Source organism: Puma concolor, chromosome D1, assembly GCF_028749965.1.
Source record: "Puma concolor isolate L17-30 chromosome D1, mPumCon1.1.hap2, whole genome shotgun sequence".
Lineage (NCBI taxonomy): Eukaryota > Metazoa > Chordata > Mammalia > Carnivora > Felidae > Puma > Puma concolor.
The window spans coordinates 107,727,121-107,751,595 of record NC_141676.1 but is presented as its reverse complement, the minus strand read 5'-3'; the positions used below and the strand labels follow the sequence as shown (position 1 = coordinate 107,751,595).

General features: G+C 41.4%; 1 protein-coding gene across 3 annotated transcripts in view; it reads left to right on the top strand.

Annotated features, from left to right (window-relative positions):
- POU2AF2 (POU class 2 homeobox associating factor 2) overlaps positions 1-24,475 on the top strand; it is a 494,391-nt gene that overhangs the window by 124,080 nt on the left and 345,836 nt on the right. For all 3 annotated transcript variants that reach the window (XM_086679169.1, XM_086679170.1, XM_086679168.1), the window contains exon 3: positions 5,037-5,128. The gene's annotated coding sequence lies outside the window, so the exon portion shown is untranslated. The remainder of the gene's footprint in view (positions 1-5,036; positions 5,129-24,475) is intronic.

Genomic DNA, 24,475 nt, shown 5'->3' with positions numbered 1-24,475 from the left:
TTTTGCTCAAACATATATTCATTTGGTTACTAACAAAATTGAGCACCTTTTCAAGAATTTATTGACAATGTGAGTTTCACTTCTTTTGAGTGCCAAATTTTGTTTTTTCTTCTGTGGATAAACAGTTGCCTCAGTATCTCTCTTGGAAAAGTTGAAAAGTCTATCCCGTCCTCATTACTTTGATTTCCACCATAGGTTAAGTGTACATTTATGTGTGGGTCTGATTCTGGGCTCTTGGCTGTGTCCCATCAGTCTTTTTCTTTTCCTGTGCCAATGCAACACTGTGTTAATCACTGTAACTTTATAATACATCATGAAAGACAGTTTCCTCACCTTGGTTCGTCTTTGAGTGATTTACCTTTCTTGACCTTTTTAATTATTAGAATCAGATTATCAAGTTCTATTTAAATTGTTTTACAAGAATTGATGTGTTTTTGATTATTGAGTTAAGTTTTGTAATCTAATCCTTGAATTTGATCATCTTTTTACTTTTTTGAGGAGTCTGTAATGTCTGTAATGGACAGGATAGGCCAGGTTATGTTGTGGTTACTGCCCACCTCAAAACCTCAGTGACTTAGCGCGAGGTTTATTTCTTGTCTCTGCCACCTGTCCGTTGTAGGTCAGCTGGGGATCCCCTCTGTGTCATCCTCACTCGGCAGCCTGAGCCGATGAAGCATTAGCATCTGGACCATCGCTGGTTTCAGGGGTGGTAGGAAAGAAAGATAGCTCAATAGCACACTGGTGCTTAAAGCTTCCACTCATCTTCCTTCACTCAAAGCAAGTCATGTTGATAACACCAGGAGCAGGGAAGTATATAGGATGGAAGAAAACCAAACATAGTTGTGAACACCAAACCATCTCTCTGTCAACTTTTATAATTTTCTCTATAACTGTCTTGTTACAGGTATTCCTAGATACTTCATATGTTTGACAACATTGTAAATGGTTACAACATTTAATTTTCTGTTTGTTCCTGGCATATGAAATACAGTTAATTTCAGTATGCTGATTTTTATTCAGCAACTTGGCTAAATTCTCTTATTAATTTTAATAACTTATCTGTAGTTTATTTAGTATTTCCATGAACTGGATCAAATAATTTGTGAGTAATAACACTTTGTTTCTTTTTATTTCCATACCTGTTATTTTGCTTTCTTGCCTAACTGCTCTGGCTAGAAGTTCTAATACTAATAGATACTAATTTCTAATACTAATAGTAGCAGCCATCATTGTCTTCTTCCAATCTCAAAGACAAAGCTTTTTACCTTTCATCATTAAGTATGATGCTTCTTGAAGTTTTGTGGTTTTTTTTTGTTTGTTTGTTTTTGCTAGAAACTCTTTTAACAGATTTCCTACTATGCCTAGCTTTTATTTTTTCTGTTGTTGTTTTTTATATCCCCATGACTTATTTATTTTATAAATGGAAATTTGTAGCTTTTTATCTCCTTCATCTATTTCACCTGCCCCCCATCCCCTGCCTCTGGCAACCACCAACCTGTTCTCTGTATCCATGAGCTTGGTTTTGTTGTTGTTGATAATGCTTAGTGGTTTTTTTTTTAATTTAATGTTTATTTATTTTTGAGAGAGACAGAGAAAGAGAGAGAGAGAGGAGAAGGGGCAGAGAGAGAGGGAGACACAGAATCTGAAGCAGGCTCCAGGCTCTGAGCTGTCAGCACAGAGCCCAACACGGGGCTCAACCCACAAACTATGAAATTACGACCGGAGCCGAAGTCAGACTCTCAACCAACTGAGCCACCCAGGCACCCCAATAATGCTTCATTTTTTAAGAGTTAAAAAAAGTCATGATTGGGTGTTAATGCTGGAACCGCTTTTGCTGTATCTGTTGGGATAATTTTATTTTTTGCTCTTCTTTCATTTGTTAATGAAGTGAATTACATTAACTGAAAATTACTGAAATTATATTTTTTATTATGAAATCAACCTTGCATTCCTGGGAGAAACCACTTTCATCTTGATGTGTTATCCTTTATATGTTTTCCTGCATTCTGCTTGTTAATATTTTGTTTAGGATTTTTATACTTGTATTCATGAGACAGACTGGTCTGTAATTTTCCTTCTTCCTATACATCATTGTCAAGTTAGGTACTGAGGTCATACCATTACGGTATAACTTACTGGTCAAACCATCTGGGCTTTTACTTTCTTTGAGGGGGATTTTTGTTAACTCACTAAAAATGTCCTTGTTTCAAATGGATTTTTTTTTTATTTTTTAAAAAAAAAATTTTTAACGTTTATTTATTTTTGAGACAGGGAGAGACAGAGCATGAACAGGGGAGGATCAGAGAGAGGGAGACACAGAATATGAAGCAGGCTCCAGGCTCTGAGATGTCAGCACAGAGCCCGACGCGGGGCTAGAACTCACAGACCGTGAGATCATGACCTGAGCCGAAGTCGGCCGCCTAACCGACTGAGCCACCCAGGCACCCCTCAAATGGATTTTTAAATAAATTCTTGATAGTCTTCCCTCTTCTTTCTTTCCCCCCATTCTTCTTAGGCTTCACTTTTGGTATTATTTAATGTTATAATTATTAAAATTTAAAATGCAGCAAAATACTTGTGTAAGAAGAACTATGCACAGAAAACCTATTTTATTCAAGGGAGAACATGAGAGACAGAGGAGACTATGGCTAAAGTGTATTTGGACTGATATTAAGTCGAGTGAATTTTTTACAACTATATGATAATTAAACTGTATGATAATTGGGATAACTGATTGATAATTACAATATAGTGATTGAGAGCAGGTTTGTTTATGGAGACCTCACTCTGTTTGGAACAGTGCCCTGCAGGTATGATCTCATTTGTCTATGTGGGATACTAGCATAGACCAATTTATGGATGGAGGGAGTAAGAATAAATGACTCGTCCAAGGCCACATAACTACTAAGTGCCAAAGCCAGGAATCAACCCAGGCCTGGGTGGCTCCCCCAAACCTCAACCTTAATGTCTGCACTATACTGTTTCTGTCACACCTCAGCTCACATGCAACAAACAGTGGAGGGTCCCATTCCATGGGTGACTCAATTTCAACTCCAAATCTTCTGAAGATTTAGACAGAAGCTCCTAGTTTACAGGTATTTGTTTTTGTTTAACTCTAGATTCAGTTTAGACCAGAATGTAAAAATGGACCAGCCAGAAGCAGGCAGCACTGGTTAGTTTGAAAGCCAGACCTCTCAAGAGCCATAGCATTCTATCAGGCAAACGCTAAAGAATTAGCTGAAGCAGTGGGCAGATGGTATGAACCTTTCAGGTTAATGTTTGAATTTAAATCCCTGGTACTAAGAAGCAGCTTCTTTCGTGCTTCGTGTAATTTCACCCTCAGTACCTTTTTCTTCTTGTACCTATAACAGACCTGCTACTATAGGTATTTGGGTGTGATGGGGGTGTGGATAGGCAGAGCACATGGGGGTTGGTAGATGTCCTAGGTGTCAATCATTTTGAAAATTCATTCAGTCGTTAACTCTCAGCTTTGTCTGGATGTGAGGAGCTCCTTGAAGAAGAAAGAAATCATTGGGACTGGCAAACCTGTGTGCCCTTTTTCCTCAGAACATTTATTGTAATAGTCCTGCAGCTCTTTACCTCTCATATTTGTGATGTAGGTTTTATCTAATGATTCTGGACATCAGGGAGGGGTCTGTGATTCTGAATGATGTCCCCTCATTTTAAGAAGCTGGAGTGCCTTGACCCTAGTAGGGGATGACTTATTATTGCCACAATCAAAAGAGGCCTCTGAAAACAGCCCTCTCCTCCCCCCTGCCCCAAGATGAACTATTCTAATCTGTGGTAATAGTTACATGTAGAAACTCAATCATTTTATGTCCCCTGACATCCCTCAGCTGCTTTCCATTGGAAGTGGGTTACTTTAGAGATTGTGAGGTAGGGCAATGGTGGGGCTAAACCAAGATGGGCTGTGGAAAGTGAATAGGAGAATAATTCTTAAATACCTGGGCTAGAGATATTGCATCGTGTGTCTCTGAATTATTGGTGGGAATCATGAGATGAGTAAAATTTCTGAAGATTCTTTTTGCCAGGTTGGTGTCTATATTCAATGTATTATTCCATAATTTCACGTCACAACTGTCCCAGCTTGTGTGTGTGTGTGTGTGTGTGTGTGTGTGTGTGTGTGTGTAGGGGAGAGAGACATGGAGGACACACGTTCCTATGACAGCAGATAATTGGATTTGAAGAGAATTCCAGCCAATCACGGTATCCTAATTTACCTCTGTAATAGATCATTTTTTATGCCAACGTTGGGGATAATTCAAGAACAAAGGCCAAGACCGCTGAAATGTCTCTCTCCAAGTCTTGCCCCTCAGGAGAGTCACTGGTGAACTTGCACTGGTAAAACAATAGGTGTCTCCGATGGGTGGCAGCATGGATCTGGGTGGATCTGGACCCACAGCGGTCTGAAAGGATGTCAGGATCATCTTGTAATTTTATGGTGGAAATTGTTTCTGAAGGTGTCACAAAGAGGCATATCATTAGAATAGTACTGGATGGGGCTTACCCTCATCTCTCCATGCTGGGCCAGTGTCCTAACACATGGCTTATAATTAACATGAAAGGTAATGTACCCCTGAGCTCCCTTCACCCTCACCTTGTCCATTTGAAACAGTTATCTTCTTACCTGTTCAAAGTAATTGAGTTGTACATGCTTTTGATTCGCGAGTGAGAATTTGTGTGAGATAAAGCTGGAAAGAGGAATCGAGTCTGAATCTTAGAAGGTCTTCAATGCCTTCTTGAGAGTCATTGTGGGTCCTGGAGAAAAGGGACAATTGATCATAGTACACCTTGGGAAGCTTGATGTGCCATGGACCCAAGGGGGAACTGGAGGTGGAGAGCCTAGCTAGGGTGCTTTCAGAATACCCTAGAGAAAAGATTAAAAGGGCTTCAATTGGAGCAGAGGGAATAAGAAAAAAAAAAGGGAAATATTAAGAAACAGAAGAGGCAGAACTTGGAGATATGGAATGAGTGAAGCAAACCCAGCATTTACTTTCTGTTTTATTTCTTCCCAGTGAATTCCCAGTTTGGAATGTACCTCTCCTTCACATAATCCTGGCATTCTCAACATGGGGAAGGAAGCTGACTCCATCCATCCCAGGCACCAGTGAGTAGATCCTGCTTAGCCTATAATTATTTGCCAGGGATTGGTTTAGAGGTGGGCATGCATCCAGTTCTAACCAGGGTGATGTGAGGTAAGCTGTCCTGGGGCTTGGGAAAATGTCTCATTTACTTGTAAGAGGAAAGCACCATTACACATGTCCCACTTTCTGCCTCTGAATGTTGACATGTCTGGATGTGATGTCTGAATCTGTGCATCACCATCTTGGTATCAGGCAAAGCCTAGAGGGTGGCAGAGCCAAGAGAAGTTGGAGATGTGACGATGGAGCCTTGAAGATGAATCTTTTCGTTTCTTGTCATGTGTGATAACACAGTTCCTTACTGCGGAAGCTCACTGGAGTCGGGATTTTCTGTGGCTGGCAGCTGAAGCCATGTTGGTGTAGCAAGCGAGTAGAGAGGTTTAAAGCGAGGGTACGGTCTCACCTTGGAGACTAGGACGATGGCGATTCTTTCGTCTTGAGGTGGGCAGCGCTTAGACTTTCGATTCTGGAAGGTATGGGTGCGAATGGCTGTTCTTCCACTTTCACTCTGCGACTTTGGAGAAACTGTTGAACTCCTCTTAGCAGGTTTTCTCTTTTCCAGAAGTATAACAACATGCACGTCCTCACAGGGTTATTGGGAAGCCTCAGCCACACGATGCGTATGAAGTGCCTGTTGCCAGCAGGCACTCAGCCAGTTTTGGTTTCCTACTTCCCCATCGGGCATGTGGTTCCAGAAGAGTAGTTTCTTCCTAAACCAAACCTGCCAGCCTATTGTCATGGACCCTGGCCCTTATGCAATGCTCACACAAAACAAGTGATCAAGAAGGTCTGAACTGAAATGAGCCAGAGGTTAGGGACCATCCTTCCGTGTGGTGAGAAGCTGGAACCTGGGGAGGCCTCGAATTTGTGTTTGTGGTTAAAGCCTTCATGTTCAGGCTTTTCCTGGGCAATCTCCATGCCCAGCGGAACCACAGTAGGTATATTATACATCCACTGCCACTGCAGTAAATATAAATTGACCTCATTTGATCACTGCTTGGGTGTGGAATTTCTGGATGCAGAAGGACAGATTGAATACTAAAACAAATGACAGTTTTCAACGCTGTAATCATATTTCCTGGTTAAAATGGCTTGGGTGGATTTTCTGCCAACTGAATAATTCTCATCTGAAAAACACAGATGTATGTTGGCAGGTCCTGTGCTATCCCAAACATACTGTGAGAAACTCAAATATAGTTATTTAAATTACTGGATGAGAGCACGAGTCCTCACCCAGCTCAGCTGTCGTACATGCTAAGGAGATCAGAGTGCTTGGCCTGGGCATACGTGTCAGTGCTTCTTCACGTCTCCTCTGTCTAATAAAGAGAGACGTTGGGCAACTTCCACCGTGGGATGGGGCCTGGTGTCTTCACAAAACCATGGCAAGCATCCAAAGCAATCCTTTCTTTGCAGAGAGCAAGGAACCTCTGGCTTCCAATGTATTGAGTACTTGCTAAGTAACAGTCACTGAACTTTACATAGTTTATCTCATGTAATCCTGAAAACAAAACAAAACAAAACAAAAAAAACAAAAAAACAACAACCCTGGAAGGAGAGGCTGTGGTTGTCACCATACTACAGATGAGGAAGCAAAGGTGAAGAGACATTAAGTACCTTGCCCAGCACGACACGGGCACTTAAGTGGCAGAGCAGGGATTTGAGCCTAAACTCAGGCTTTTCGTAGATTCCAAAGCCAGCATTCTTTTTAAAAAAAATTTCAGTGTTTATTTATTGAGAGAGAGAGAGAAAGACAGACACACAGAGCATGAGCGGGGGAGGGGCCGAGAAAGAGGGAGACACAGAATCTAAAGCAGGCTCTAGGCTCCAAGCTGTCAGCACAGAGCCCGGCGCGGGGCTCCAACTCATGAACCATGAGATCACGACCTGAGCCGAAGTCGGACACCTAACTAACTGAGCCACCCAGGTGCCCCTCAAAGCCAATATTCTCAACCCCTAGACTAAAATGTCCTTAGCCCATAGCCAGTGACTGTGTCATGTCATAAAAGCGAAGATGGCCAATAACTCCGAGGCTTTCGGGAATTCTGCAGCACTGGAAGATAGATATTTGGAAAGGGGCCATGTGGCTTCCTGAGTGAGAGAGCTGTAGTCACAGGGTTAGCTTAATAAAAAGATTACCTTTCATCCCTCACACGGGGATAATGAAATAATATGGACTATGAGAACTCATCACCTGCTTGGCAAAAATCCCTACAGAGTTAGCCAGAGGAAACCCCAGGTGTTTTTGGCCTTGAACAAGGCACATGGAACAATTCTGAACCTGTGTCCAGTGCTGCTCTCTGTACAGGCCTACTCATGCTCAGGATGACCAGGGCTGTACAGATGTATTTTCCTTCCCAGCACTGTTTTTCCTCTTGTCAGGCACAGTGTTGGGTTCTATTCGCACCTAGACCACAGCAGAGAATATTTGGTTCTCCCCGTCTGGCAACAAATGACTTCCTTTTGCTCATTCTCAAAAAGTATAAAGGGATCTTGCAGAGACCGTTCAATCACCCTAGATTGGGTCCTTTTGCCTTATATGCTTCAGAAAAGGAGATTCCATCATTTTCCTTGTCTTCCATGCTATGGTCAACACTCTTTCCGAATCCCAACCTAAGTTTGTCCTCCTGTGGTTTAAGCTCTTTCCTTCTTGTCTTTCTTGCATTATTGTTGGGCAGTGGGGCAGCTGGTGGAAATGGAGGTTCTTTGTGAGTTTACCGAATCCTGACTCAAGCTGAGCTTTGTAGAAGTTGACAGCCGCCCTGCTTATTAAAGAGACTATATTCCCTGTATGTCTATTTTTATATCCTCGGAGCACTAGGAAGCCTTTGTTGGAAGGGAGGTGATCTCTCTCAAGAGACTGAGTAACTTGGAAAATAACAGCGGTTTGCAGGCTTTTCAGGTGCCTAGAAATTGCTCTCTTTTAGAAACAACCTTTTTGCTTTTGAAATAGTTAATTGAATAGCGTTTACATTCATAACACGACAAGAAATCATCCAACCCCATGTGCAGTTGTGACAGCTGGAAAGTATTTTGCAGTCATCTTCATGCATCAGACCTTACGGAACCTCTGTTGCCCCCTTCCTCTGTCCCTATAAGCCTATAAAATACATTTTCTTCTGCTGACACTGCAGCATGAACTCTCCATAGCAACTTATTCCCACACCACCTGTTAATAATGCCAAGAGTAATGTATTTAACTCCCTGCATACTGTGCCAAAATGTTTACACAATTCAGCTTATTTCAGACTTTAAAGAGCAGACATAAATCCTAAACTAGCCGTGTTCCTTCCAAACACTCAGGGACTTGGTTGCAATGTTTTTGTGGGTAGAATTGGGCCGATTTTTCCCAGCTATTTTTTAATAAAAAGTAAGGTACTCCTTTGGGGCTACTTTGCTAACTGTTTGGGGGTACTCAGAAATGAGCTGCTTTGCAGAACATTGTCAAATGTAAGAACGCACCTCTTCACTTAAATATCAGCTTTATTGGCAATGTCCTTAAAACAAGAACTAATACTTCTAGATGAAAAATTTGTCCATGTAAATATGTGATGATAATTTTCATAATGCATCACCTGAAATAATGATAATATGAATTAAGATTTATTTTGTATTTTACTGTTTATAATTTCAATTTCCATTTTTTGCTGTTCTTATGAAAATTCTGTACTGTACTGATCAAAATCTACATTTTACACCGACAGGCCTGAGACTCATACTAGGAGGCAGTCTGCCTAAGATCACACAGCTAGTAGGAGACAGAGCTGGGATTTGCACTCTGATCTGTTGCTATAAAGCCAAGAGTTTGCACCACATGAAAACTTGCTAAAATGGGTTTCTAGAAACATCTCATGAGGAGATATTAAGAGGCATGTCTCTAAAAGATTGTCCTGTCATTAAGGAATTTCCCTTTGGCAATTTGATACTGTATTCTTCTCTTTGGAAATTCACGATGCACAAGTACACGTAAGGCTCTGATAAGTTTTGCAATAAAGAAGCCTGCTTAGTTCTGTGCAACCCAGCAGTTTCCAGGCTTCCTTGAGCATGGTGCACTTTTTCCTTCGCACATCTATTAACACTCAGAGGAACATGGTCCGTGGAGCACAGGGTAAGCGACATTGCACTCTGTCAGCCTGCTTCCCAATCAACGTTGAACACCCAAGGGTACGGCACCCCTGTGGTCTTCGCTCAGTGTCCAGATGCCTCTGAAGTGCCTTTTAAAAAATACATATGGGGCGCCTGGGTGGCTCAGTCAGTTAAGCAGCTGACTCTTGGTCTCAGCTCAGGTCTTGATCTCAGAGTTGTGAGTTCAAGCTCTGTATTAGACCCCATGTTGGGCATGGAGCCTCCTTTAAAAAAATTTAAATAATTAACTAATTAATTAGGTAAATAATTAAACAGGACACACATAAGACTATTATCTTCCCTCAGCCATTCCTTATTCATTCACTCAGGGTCTCTCCCTCTTGACAATACGTTAATCCGGCTTCCTGAAAGGGATAGTTTTTCCACATTTTTTAAACAAATAACAAAATAAGGCCTGGATTCATCGAAGCTGAACTGGTTTGTCCAGATCCCCAGAGAGTCAAACATCATGTTTTCATCTGAAAACCTTTAGTCAGTCCAGCAGAACTCTGTGCCCGAGCAAACATGTTCATGAGACCCCACATAATGACAAAGCCAAATGAATCGGTCCTTCAGAAAGTGCTTACTATCCTGCACACATGGTCAAAATCTAAAATGATGTCACTGCTGGGTAAATGGTCCAACGAGTAAAGAATTAGTAAATCCCAAGATTGTAAATGAAAACTTTTTCATGAAAGACTGTTGTCTCCTTAATCCCTAGCACTTAAAACTAAAAACAAAACAAAACCAAAAAATAAAAAAATAAAAAAACACAAACAAAACATCTTGCTTACAATCAATCCAAATATTTGAAAACCCCTTAAGTTCTAATTGGGATGGTCAGTTTTCTTGCAAATCCCTGGCATTGTATTGCTATAGCCAGGAATTTTCAATCATTGACTAATTCATTCCTTTCTGTTCTGTACCTCCTCCAGTGCATATCGTTCTGGTCTGGTGCTTTCTATTATGTTGACAATCTTATTATTGTTAGTTTGCTCTATGCTGAGACCTTTAGCTATAAATGTTAATTATTTTTTTTATCTGCAAATAGATAAAATGGGAACTAGGCAGAACCAGGAAGAAATCATGTTCCTCTTGAAAGAAATCTGAGGCTAAAATCCATGGAAGTTTGCTGAATTTCTGTCTTCTTAGTCTTTTCACTGTTATCCATCTAAAGCTATAATGTCGGGTTTTTTCCAAGAGACCCTGAAACAAGATTCAAAAATGAAAACTTTAGAACCACGGTTTGGAAGATGCCTCATAGAAAAGTCACCAGAAACTGTAGACCCCATATGACAAGAGCAATTTGAAACCATCGAGGGGAGAAGTAACCTGGCAAAGTAAGGTATCAAAGATTTTGGATCCAGAATCACAGATGAAAAGGTCAAAAGCTTGCAGCTAAGGATAAAACGAGGAGTTAAATAAAAAAGTTGCTCCTCTGCATTGGATTCTTTCCAGGTCAACAACTACTGAGTCGTTAGGAAAAACTAGAGTCCAAGAGTTCCTGATTGCCTGTGACAGGCCTCCCTTCCCCAGATGGAGTTCGCGCACTGCCCTTGCCAACAGCGCTGACTCACCCACCTCCGCAGGGCGCGGACACCAGCTCCGAAGAGCAAAAGCAGAATCTGGCTGCGTCCGGTTGTGTTCCTGGTCAGCTTGCATTTTCGACCTCAGAGTGAGGGGCTATGATTTAAATGTGGGCATTCTCTTAAAGTTCATTTCCTCCAGAGGGTTTGTGAAAGCCCGAACCGCAGAGCCGTGATGATTTTCCTACACCAGGAACAAAATTAAATGTTGTCTGTCAGCTGGCCTAGCGGAAACAAGAGATCCAAAGCCACCTAATACGCTATTAGCATAACTACCTGCTATGGTAATCACCATGGTCACCTCAGCATCGGGGTTGCAGTGGTTGCAGAGTAATGAGGTTGTACCCTGCTGGCCATACTCTTGGGCTGACCGAGTGATCATCCTCATGATTAAGGGCCTTGTAGAGCTTGCTCTCATTGGATAGACCTGCGTTTGCCCTCTCTTTGGAGAGCGGCATCTGTGAATACGATTTTCCTCTTACATGGGAGTCTGTCTTACTTTCTGATGCACAACTTGCAGAATTCTGCTGTCATAGACTCCCAGAGCCAGCCGGGTCCCTGGGGGTCATGGAGGTTGCATGCGCATGCTGCACACAAACGGGGTCAGGACGGTCACATCTGGCCATTGCAGCAATTTATACAGCTGGAATCCAGAAACATCAGTTTCACTGTGCATGCTGTGCTGAGCGCCCCACAGAACCCTGGCCTCAAGGAGATGTGAAGGAAGGGCTCTGTCCACAGCGCTGGATTCTACACACCCAGGCTGCTCCTGGGTGGACCAGGTGACACTGTGTGTTATGATTTTGGAGAAACCAGCACTGGTGTCCTCAGAATCTCCCCATCTGTTGGCATTTTGCCTGAATTTCCAACCATTAGAGTCATTCCTTCGGGTGAAGGCAGTGGTTCCCGACGTTTTTTCTGTAGTACAAAGAACCCTTTCTAACATCAAAAAATATTACAGATATCCCACATTATTAATAGCTATATTTTCAGTTTCCGATGATTGAAAAAAGACGCAAAACAAACTACTAAAATCTCAGTGGTGCTTTTACATGGATTCATATGTAATAAATTATAATAACACCTTAATATAAGGAAAAATACTCACCCATGTATCTATGAGCCCTATTATTTATCAGGTTTAGAGATAATGCTTTGTAAACATATGAATTCATGGTAGGTCCTCATTTTTACTCCCTACTCTCCCACTGGGGAGCCCGTACCCCGTGCTTTATCACCAAGATTTATGGCCCATGGAATGGGGCCACTGAGTTAACCAGGATTTTATAAACATGTGTTCTCTGGAACAATGTTGCAAACATTGTTTGGAAAATAAACATGCAAACAAAAAATTGGTGAAAGTTGGGTTATATGGAGTCAAATAGTTTTCTTTACTGCAGGACTTCTCAGAGCCTTAACTGCTGACATGCATTTTGAATCGCTACGAAGGAGGCACTGATTTCAGAATTCACTAAACTCTTTGACCCATGGGTCCTTTTTCCAGGCATACTTATCGACGTACCTGGGAACAGTGTTCTGAAGATCACCACTTTGGGTTAAAACATTATTTCCGAAAGATCTCTGTTGAATATAAACATATAACCTGGGACACGGAAACCAGTAAGCCTTTTGTCTCCACTAGGATATTACCAAGATTAGCTCCTGAGAGAAGCTGTTGAACTGCCAAGGGAAATGTCCTGAAGGAATAGCTTATCACACATCTCTCTTCTAAGGAGCCTGAAACATGTGAACAGCAAGCTTCTTGTGTCACGTGACATTTATAGCTATACTTAATATCTCCTTAGCTTCCTCCCTCTCTTATAAAAATCACACAGGCCAAGCGAACAAATGGCTGTCTGTCAGAAAATCAGATAGCACCGTGCACTAAAACGTTTTGGTACCACAGAGATAAATGTCCTCTAGATGTTAAATGAGAAAGTCACATGCAGAATTTCTGTCTTTAGAGTGAATCCAGGTTTTGTTTGTTTGGTGTGGTGTTCAAGTTCCACTTCAGTGACCGAGTGGAGAGGCCTGGTTCCGTTAGAGGCTGTGTGTCGTGGGTAGATGTGGGCTGGCTTGAGGCTGCCTTCTGATGACTGCACCAAGTGTCCCCAAGCCTGAACTCCCCTGTGATGATCCACTTTCTCTCACCACCGTCCCCAACAGAAGCTGAGCCCCACCCTGTACCTATTAGAGCTCCATACTCTTTACACGTAAGATCTGGGCTCCTATTGAGATTCTGACCTCCCTGGAAAAGTTACAAATTTATTTATTTATTTAAAAAAAATTTTTTTTTAATGTTTATTTATTTTTGAGAGAAAGAGACAGAGCATGAGTGGGAGAGGGGTAGAGAGAAAGGGAGACACAGAACTGGAAGCAGGCTCCAGGCTCTGAGCTGTCAGCACAGAGCCCGACACGGGGCTCGAACTCACAGACCGTGAGATCATGACCTGAGCTGAAGTCAGACGCTCAACCGACTGAGCCACCCAGGCACCCCGAAAAGTTACAAATTTAAATGTATTAGTCTTTAGCAACCTGAGTGTGTCATGGAAAATGGGATTGGTGACTTGTGTCTAGAAAGGTGGAGAGCAGTAGGGTACTGGGGACAACCCAGTGGCGCCACTTAAGAGAAGGCCTCTGGATAGAGAGCCAAGACTCCCGAGGGAGCCTGTTTGGTCCCAGTTAAATGGGAAGCTTCAAGAGCCAGATCACTTGAGGTAAAACAAAGGGCAGACCATCTGTGCTTGCAGACACGGCTGCACTAATGTGAGGGTGGAAATAAGAGCAATCATTTAGAAATTTTAAAGCCTCAAGCAATTCTTCCTCAATCAAGTGAATATATCAGGTTAGAGTGATTTTTGGACTTGAGGTTACCAGCAGAATTGTTTCAATTTGTCATTCTTCGTTCATGTGTAGACACCACTAATAAGCACATCTTTGCCTCTGCCTTATCTCAGTGGAGACATAATTTTGTTTTATGGCCCTTTCACACGACATCGTGTTGATCAGTTAATAATTTACCAGGAACCTCTAGCCAAATAGTAAAACAAATGTGTGCCATAACACATCACTAGATCTTTCTTTTGAGCCATTCAGAGGGACAGGCATAAAGTGAAATTACAAAACATCTGTGCTTCTTCATGTTCTCATTATAATGGGATTTTAACTTTCCATGCAATTACAATGAAAACCATCCCAATTAAAAGGTTTGAACCAATGCCGCGTCCCTATTAAGGTGTTAAAACATTCATTCTGTCAAATAGGGGGAAAAAATCGGTTCCCTTTGAGATTTTCTCTATTAAGCTAGTTTCCTAATTGCTACATGCTATTTAAATAGCTTTGACTGCACTTACCTCAAATGATACAGTTCAATTAGCCTGTAAAAGAATTTAAGGTCTCTAGTGAAAAGAAATCTCACAAAAAATCCCATCTATATCAGAGGACACAGATATCTATTACACTATTCTTGGTAGCTTCCATCTTTACTGTTTTTCTCTTTCTGATCCCAAATTCAATTCCATTCTATCCTCTGAATATGAGCTATTATAATCAATATTAATAGAGGCATCAACTGTAATTTACTAGGCATCTCCTAGGTATCACCCATATTGCATGCATTTTCTTATTTGGTTGTTTTAACAATAGTCCGATGATATTATCTGTGTTTTATGGATGAGAAAATGAGACGGAGAAGCATTTAGAGGGCTTTTCCACTTACTCAATCAGTGTCCAAAGTGAGATTTAAACCCAGGTCTTTATTACGAAAGTTCTTGTTCTTAACCATAAGACCTATTGTAATCTTTGTTGGCTCTTTAAAAACAACAATCATTCAATGTGATTATTCTTTCCTTTAGTTAATTCAATAGCAAATGTAGGATTAAAGTACAATTGTCCTTTATATTATGAGTTTTAAAATATGTACGTAAAACTAGAGGAAATAGTGTACTGGATCCCCATATACACCCAATGGTATGTGATCCTCTGTATACATAAATGTCTTCGGTTTAATTTCTCTCTTCACTTCTTTTTCAGGAGTATTTAAGGGCACACTACAGCCATTGTGTCATGTCACCCATGAATAGTTCAGTACGTATCTCTATCTGGAGACATTTTCCAACATAGCCACCATGCCGTTATGATGCCAAACAAAGTTGTGATCTAAGCACATAGTCTGGTCCTGGTAGTCAGGGTCCTGGTAGGAAGCAGACGGCTTATCCAAAAGAGATAATTGAAGAGATTTAAATAAAAGGACTATTTACAAAGCTGTGGCCAGGGTTAAAGAAAATCAGCAAGGGATGCTGCAGGGCCTGAAGACTAGCAGTAGTGAAATGCTGTATCCCCCGAAGGGCCAAAGAAGCGAGGGGTGGCGGGTTCCTGGAAGCTGGAGAGAAGCTGGCCTGAGGGAAAGAGATACAAGAATAAATCCTTTAATCTCTTTCCTTTCACCCTTACAGCTCTTCTTGGTGTCTCCCACTGGCCACACTCAATCTGAATTCAGAGGACAAGGGATCCCAAGTCATTAGTACAGGGGTTGGCAAGTCTTTGTTCTGCAGAGGGCAGACAGTTAAAATCTTCAGCTGTGTGGGTCACATGCACTCTTTCTCTCCCATATTCTTTTTTTTTTCTGTTTTTTTCCCCCTGTATAACCACCCCTTTCCCAGCTTAACCGAGGTAAAGTTGACAAAGAAAATTGTAAGACATTTATTTGTTTACTTATAAAATTGTTTATTTATTTCTTTTGAGAGAGACAGGGATAGAGAATGGCAGGGGCAGAGAGAGAAGGAGAAGGAGAGAATCCCAAGCAGGCTCCACACCGTCAGTGCAGAGCCTAACCTGGGCTTGATCTCACCAACCATCAGATCATGACCTGAGCCAAAATCAGGAATTGGCCACAGAACCAACTGAGCCACCCAAGGCACCCCCACATTTATATTTTTAGCTTACAGGCTTTACATAGACAGGTCACTGGCTAGATTTGGCCCACAGGTCATAGTTAGCTGATCCATTTTAGTTCATAAAGACTAGTAACCTGGGGCAAAGGGAGTCAAGTAGGGTATAGAGTGGTTCTGGAAAAGCAAATGGAAATTATCTAGACACAGCCATATTCAAAGATGGTTTGTTCAAATGAAGATCCTAAAAAGATCCACACATTTAGCAGCATTTAGTAGCTATGTCTATTCTATAATCTCTTCTCTCTCCTTTTGGATAAATGCTACTGATTTTGGGGGGAGACGAGTTCTTTTGTCCTGTAGACAAAAGATTTGACTACTTACTTTCCTGTAGTAAACTTCAACGTGTTTCTATTTCCTCTAAACTGTTAGAACTTGAGGCTTGATTAGATTCAAGTTCAAACTTTTAAGAAATAATGAATCAACGTTGGGACTATATGCTTCCTGTTCCATCATATCATGAGGAGAATGATGTTTCTGACTCTCACTTTTAGTGATGCCAAGGTGATTGGTGAGTTCATTCACCATCAGCTCTGTGTCTCCATTAGTAAATTTCCCATTAAATGTATGCCTTCTGCTTTACAACATCCATTGATGATTATTTCCTAGAACGATTATTTCATGACTCTGGATAATAGTGACATTTTAATTCCATAATTCTTTCTGCATTTATTAGCTAGCATTCTTCCGTAACGACTTTCTTGACCTTATTAGCTATTTGGTAACCCTGAAATATAGTCTGTGTTGGAAATGCAAGATAAACACTTCATTCTTCTCTCTACCAATTTTAACTTAGTGCCCTACTGATCTCCAGTTACAATCATGAGCTTTTTAAAAAAGCATTATTTTGAAATTTTAAAATAAATATTTCTATTATATATATATAAAATATATAGACAAATCCATAAATTTAAAATAAACACACACATATAGCATGTCACCCTATTGCAAACATCATTCTTTGTGTTTCTTATATTGTCCCATTTTGGGCAAATGGGCACTGTGTGTGTGTATGTGTGTGTGTGTGTGTGGCTCAAAACAACAGAAATTAATTTTCTTATAGTTCTGAAGTACAGAAGTCAACATATGTAGGCACTACCACATTACCTCTAGAGGCTCTTGGGAGGATTCCCTTCCTTGTCTTCTCCAGTGTCCAGTGGCTGTTGGCGTCCTTGGGCTTGTAGGTGCATCACGCTAATCTTCAATTCTGTCTTGACAATGCCTTCCCTTCTCTATGTGTCTCTGTGTTTCTATTGTCATATGGATACTTGTCATTGGATTTAGGGCCCACCTGGGCCATCATGAGTTTTTAAAATTAATTACTTCGGCAAACTCTCTTTCTCCAATTAATATCGCATTCAAAATTTCCAAGGATTAGAATGTGGACATATGTTTTCGAAGGCTACCCATTCAATCCCTACAGATGTCTTTGTGATTTTTGCGATGATTGATCTACTAAACAGAAAATGGGTTTTTGAGGGCCATTAATGTATTATAAGCTATAATATTGCAAATATAGAAACACGATTGACACTGTGTTTTACATCAACATGAAACATAGTAAAAGTTTACTAGTGAACTACAAAATATAAAATTATCAAATCGTTGATAATAAAACAGGAAAACTGAGAAAAATATACATTACTTTTGCTAATACAATTATTTGGTTTTCTGCCACACTTTGGTTCTCTCTATGTGTATTTTTGTGGCATGGAAGAAGGAAGTAGGGTCAGAAGTTAAAAAATAAAAGAATGCATCAAAGGGTTTTACTCCCATTTGATCACAGAAACTTGTCACATCTTTGAGGATTCACTTTTACTCTCTGTAGTAAATTTCCTATCCTGATGGTGTTCCTAACACTTTTGTGTAGTAGTAGAATGGATTATCTATTCTGTAATAGCATGAAAGAACTGGGAGACACAGAGGCACAAGGTGCGTTTTCTCTGTACCTTTTGGAAAAGAAAAGGTAGAGAAAGTGTTAATTGTTTTTGTTAGAAATTTATGTGCCTTTGTTTTGAAGAATCACTGTTTCTAAGAGAGAACTCTTGGTTGCATTATAAGCATTTCAGACAGAGGCACCTTATGTTGTCAAAAGTCTGCATTTTATCTACCAGTATCATGTAGGGACTGCAGGGTAGGCTCCTGTGTCCTTTGGTAGCTTTCTTCCTTCCTGGTAGGGCAAAATACCTCAGGCTCATCTTATGCATTTCCTGCCCTGCATCTGGAATCATCTGTTTCTCCCAGCAAATCCTGTTTTCTTAGTAGGAAATGATATTGAAAGACTACTACATGGGTGCTAGCGATCCTCCCTCTAATGGGCTGTCATTGTTTTCTAGGCTTTATTTCCCTTAAAAATTAGGTGTCTGTTGTTTATTTTCCATCTGATTGGGTGAACTCACACCTAAGTTGGCTAGAGACAGTCTAGGTCTACATCTATTCACCCAGCACTGCCAATGGTACCACCTAAAAGTATCCTTGTTCAGATAAGTTATATGACATTCTACTTACACATGACTTAGTCTGAGTCAGTTTGTACAACAGATGACTCTTCATCTCAGGGTTGGGAGTTCGAGCCCCACCTTGGGTGTAGAGATTACTTAAAAATAAAATCTGTAAAAAATAAACAAGTGACTTAATCTGGTTTTATCAGGTGCCCAAAGGATGTTTCCCTTACCTTTAAAGTTCTGTAGTTTCACGAGACTATGTGTTGGTACGGCTCTCTGGGTCAATTTTCTGAAATAAATACATGGTGTGCACTTTCAATATGTCAGCCTGAGTCTTCTCTTATTTCAGGAAAACTATCTTGTTTTATAGTTTATAGGGGTAGTTCTGTGTCTGGATTAGTCTTGGATGATTCTAATCATACATATTGAATTTTTCTTATCCATTTTCTATATCTATTGTTTTCTTTTGTACATTCTTATTTTTCTTTGATTTCTGCATTTTCTTCTTTCTGCCTTCCATTTTTCTTACTGTCCACTCTCTCTTTTACCAAGTCTCTTATGTTTCCTTTAGTTTCAGACTTCATTCTGAAGTGAGTTTTTTTCCCTTTTTTTTTTTTTTCATAATTTTTTTCTTAAACTCTGACATATCCTGCTGGCTTTCATGCTGTCTCATTTCTGGTATTTTCTACTTGTAAGCTATGCTAAATTTTCATAGTTTCCATACCATTCTTACCTTTACCGTAACCCTTTTGTAATATTACACTGTGGTTTTCATCAGCCTCATGGTCATGGTTTTCTGGTATGTATTCATCAATGATTACTTTCTCTCTTTTTTTTCATACACCATCCTTATATGGGGCTTTTTCATGTTTTCTTGTTTATTTGAGATGCCCCCCCCCCTTTTTGCCCCTTATTCTTTGAGAAGGAGATTCCTGTGGAGAAAGGTCATGGTAGTTTCCTAGGGAGGTGGTTCTAAGGCTCCCCCCACCCCATGTTGTTGCCTTGAAGTATTATAAAGAAGATGTGGTTTATATACACAATGGAATACTACTTGGCAATGAGAAAGAATGAAATCCTGCCATTTGCAACAACGTGGATGGAACTGGAGAGTATTATGCTAAGTGAAATAAGTCAGTCAGAGAAAGACAGATATCATATGTTTTTACTCATATGTGGAACTTGAGAAACATAACAGAAGACCATGAGGGAAGGGAAGGGGAAAAATAGTTTCAAACCGAGAGGGAGGCAAACCATAAGAGACTCTTAAATACAGAGAACAAACAGGGTTGATGGGGGTTGGGGAGGAGGGTAATGGATGATGGGCATAGAGGAGGGCACTTGATGGCATGAGCGCTGGGTGTTGTATGGAAGCAGTGAATCACAGGAATCTACTCCTGAAGCCAAGAGCACACCGTATACACTGCATGTTAGCTAACTTGACAATAAATTATATTAAAAAAATGCAGCTTTTCAGCTCAATGGTCCTACTTCCTCTGGACCCCCTTTTCTGCGTAGGAGTTGAATTCTTCTCTCGGTTTTTCACCATTGTTTCTACACTGCTCTTTTTTTTTTTTTTTTTCTGTATGCATAGCAATTTTTCTCTGAGTCTGTCTCTATCTTCCCAGAAGGAAAGGTTCCGGCTACTCCTGAGGCTCTTGGGGGATTAGGCTGCCCAGGACCTTGAGATTTTCTCACAGGTGTCAGTGTATCTTGTTTGCTCTCACCTACACACTACAGCTGTGGGGATCTCCCCGATTTTTACCAATTGGTTGTTTCCAGGTTGGCTTGCCCAGGATTCCACTGAGAAGGAGCTCGTCTCTCGTTGGGAATGAGCATTTGATGCAATTCCAGTGTTTCAAGTCTCTTGAGACCATCAGAACTCTCTTTTCTGTCCTGTCCACCGCCTCCATGAGTGCTGGTTCCACACATGTCCTGAGAGGGTTCTGTCATGGGTTGTGGTCTGGCATTAACCACTTTATGCTCTGGGGTTTCAGGGAACGCCCTGTCATCTCATTTTGTTCAAGATGCTATCCTTTTTATTTTTAAATCTTGCTATTCTAGTCTACCTATCTGTTTTGTTTTGTTTTATGAGAAGATTTAGGTATATTTAAACAGTAATATTTAAACAGTAGGTATATTTAAACAGCTGCCATAATGACTTTGTTCTGACTGGAAATTTGAGGTCACTTTTAAAAAACTGACCTGACATAGTTAAGTTTGGAAGCATAGAAAATAAGACAGGACCTCACAGAATTAAGTCCCATGCCACCTGGGGAAAAATTCAACCTCAATCGGGAAGTAGCTTTCCCTACCAGGCCCATCCGTCTGCAGCTGCCATCAGTGCTGTAGGCGAAATGGCAACGAGGACACCATTTGTTTCTGCCTACCTCAGTCACAGATGTGCCTGGGCCAGGGGGCACAGGGGCTTGGGTCTCCTGAGCCTTGCTTGTATGCCATTACTGGGTAGACCTGAGGGGATATAGGCCATGCATTCAGAGTCAGGCCACGTCAGGCTAAGTCAAAAAAGTTGGAATTAGATGAAGGCAGAGGGATACCATCTGTGAGCCAAGGTACAGGCCAAGGAGTCCACAGGCAGAGCCCCCCAATTGCTTTGGAAGAGTTGAGGAAGCAGGTGCCCAGAATCAGAACAACAGGAGGGGCCCTGACAGGCAGCCATCCAGGCTGAGGCCACCCAGCTTCCTATTTGGCCCTATCCTTGATGGCCAGACCTGCCACGCTTAAAATGTTTGCTCACTGTATGTTGTTTGACAAGGCCATGTTCTTGTATGATACTAGGGAACATAGTGGAAAGTCTTCTCCATCTGGAGTCTTAACAACTGGTCATGAGTTATGCCCCCATCAATGGAGTTGCCATTCTTACTGCAACAATTACCTCGCATGCAACGCTATTATAATTTGAAAATTCTCATGCTCAGTGTCTGAACACAGATCCAAACCATTTAAAACAAGTACCCGTGTCTACCTTCTCCTTTCCTCAAAAGGACGCCATTTCTGCATCAATCTTTTTGACCCTGTTGGGTCAGAAAAAAAGACATGTCTCTTTCTCACCATAGCTAAAAGCTCAAGTGTTCTGGAGAAAAAAACTATCCAGGCAATTTCCAGTGGAAACACATTGGTATCTTTAGCTAAATGCTTATTATTTGCTAAGCCCCGTAACATGAATGTTACTCACGTTATCTAACGTAGTTTTCACAGAAATTTGCGTGGTTGGGGTATCAGTTAAGCTTTACTTGCAGGTTATATAAACCGCCCTCACTATTCTAAGTAGGAACAGAATTAAAACAGGGAATTAGGCGCTTAAAGAATCATTGAGAGGGTTAGAGAAGCAGGCTCTAAGCTAGTCCTTCAGGAATGCCTCCCGGAAAACAACACAGAACTGACCATGTAACCAAATGCGTCAGATTGGTAGAACCTAAGTTACAATAGAAATCCTTGCTAGAAGGAAACCATGGACATGCAGGTGCAGGTTTTGTCTTTTCTGGCCTCAGTAATATACAGGCAGGCATACTAGGAAGGCTCTAGTCCCATTCACTGATGAGGAAATGGAACTGAGCTCTGACCACGGGAACCAGTCATATGACTAGAAATGGAAAATCCAGGATTGAGCCCAGACCTAAACTTATGTTCTCAACCACGTCACTCTTCAGCCTGCCCAAAAAGGCATCTGTGGTCAAAGAGGAGTGAGAAAGGCTACTTTATAAGCATGATCAGGACTTCCTTATCAATGAGCATCTTTCCTTGACTGTGCCATCAAATTACCAATCACCGGTTCCACCAGCACTTTTTATCCTCTCCCATCAAACTTCTCAAATGTGAGAGGAATCTTCTAGGATCTCATCATAACTTATGAAAATGACTGTCCTAGCTTTCGGTCTGCCACACATGGACAGGTTCATACTCTGACTAATTCCACTGGACTGTTTCCAAAGGTGATAAATTCTATTGCTTCCGTTTGTCATGGGAAAGTAGTTATTTACATTAGTAAAAATTAAGCTTGGGGCGCCTGGGTGGCGCAGTCGGTTAAGCGTCTGACTTCAACCAGGTCACGATCTCACGGTCCGTGAGTTCGAGCCCCGCGTCGGGCTCTGGGCTGATGGCTCAGAGCCTGGAGCCTGTTTCCGATTCTGTGTCTCCCTCTCTCTCTGCCCCTCGCCCGTTCATGCTCTGTCTCTCTCTGTCCCAAAAATAAATAAACGTTGAAAAAAAAAATTAAAAAAAAAAAATTAAGCTTGACTCGAGATGAAATACAATGAAAGTACCAGTTCCTTCTGTAAATGGGCCGCAGAAAGTTCTAATCTGTATCCTAATGCTCCAGGTCATTCACTCATTCATTCATTCACTCATTCATTCATTCACTCAGTTCTTAATGTCCTAATTCATTGGACAGTTATTTATTGAACATCTATTATGTGCCAGGAAGACAGTGACATATAAACCTGCTCTGTCCCTGTCCTCCCAGGGATTATAGACTAAATATGAGGACAAACATTCAGGTAGTATGTAAAGAGATTTGACATAAGAGGGGAATGGCACTATGGGAGTAACAGCAGAAGGGTGAGCATGTGGCCTCCCTGGAGGAGTTTATCTAAGCTGAAACCTGAAGGGTGTGTAGAGTTTAGCAAGGCAGGGAAGGAAGGGACGAGTGTTCTAGTCAGAAGGTGGCTGCAAAGCCAAAGTCTTGGAGAGGAGAGAAAGCAGGGTGCACTGGAGATAGCAAATGAAGAGCAGAGTGGTTGGGATGTGGGGTAGGGAGGACAGTGGACCAAAATGAGCTGTAAGGATGGGCATGGAGGGTCATTTGCAGACTTGACGGTTGATAGGTTGATTTAGCAGAATGAAACCCTCCATGCTGTTCACCGTGGTCACGGGAGGTTGCTGCTAAGCCATATGGAAACACATGCTGAAAGTGTAACGATCAGTAAGTTAACAGGTTCTTGTTAGTAAAGAGAAGCAGGTTGTACTGGAATATACGTGCAATTAAAACATCTTTTTTTTTTTATCATGTGTTGCATATTTCTGACATTCAATGAATATTCAGAGCAGCGACATAGAAAATTATCACCTTTTAAAAATGCACTCATAGTTTTCAGTATTCCAAAACATCAGGCCTTCATTGTTCAATGATAGAGAATAGATATTTCCATTTTTATTTTTTAATTTTTTTTTTCAACGTTTATTTATTTTTGGGACAGAGAGAGACAGAGCATGAACGGGGGAGGGGCAGAGAGAGAGGGAGACACAGAATCGGAAACAGGCTCCAGGCTCCGAGCCATCAGCCCAGAGCCCGACGCGGGGCTCGAACTCACGGACCACGAGATCGTGACCTGGCTGAAGTCAGACACTTAACCGACTGCGCCACCCAGGCGCCCCTATTTCCATTTTTAAATAGTTAAATTTTTGTCTTTCATGTTTGTCCAAAGATTTCCTCTATGAATTGATGAAAGGTTGATTCTTTCATGATAATTTATTATTCAAACAGGAACATTTGTCATGGTAATAATTAACTATTACTTTTAGAGGGGAAAAAAGAGAAAAAAGGTGTCTTTTTCCCCAAAGTTTTGAGTTTTAGGGTATCCTAGTGGTGGAGGAAGTGCTGGTGACTGGGCGTGTGGTGGGGGTTGTCCTAGCTGTGGGCAGTGGGATAGCTGGAGGCAGACTATGCAGACAGGTGGGGTGAGGTCTCAGCAGAGTGCACCAGCCCACATGAGGCAGTAGCTAGGCAACCATTGGTATCTCTGGGCCATGAAGGGAGCCCTGACCTATAGCTGATGTAACCTTGAGGTTACTCCTTTGATTATCTGGCTCCCATCGGCATGGCCATGACACCAGAGCAGGTTAGAAGACCTTAATAAGGTCCATAATAAATTTACTCCCACATGTGTGAGAATGAAATGAGTGACAGTTGAATGGTGGCAGATGAACACACGACAAAACCATGCTCTGAGGGAAGTCTTGTTTCCACCTTCCTGCGACTGGGTGAACTTTTGCTGCTCTCTCTTCCATCCCAACTCACTCACTCTCTCAGAGAGTGTCTAAAGAGCCCCTCCCAGGCACCAGGCTCTCTGCTAGGTATTGGGCCAACAACAGTTTATTAAATCATTTAGCACTTATTTCTTGAACACCAGTTATGTGCCAAGCAATGTTCTGATCCTTGGTAAACAAGGCAGACGAGGATCCTACATTCAGGAGAT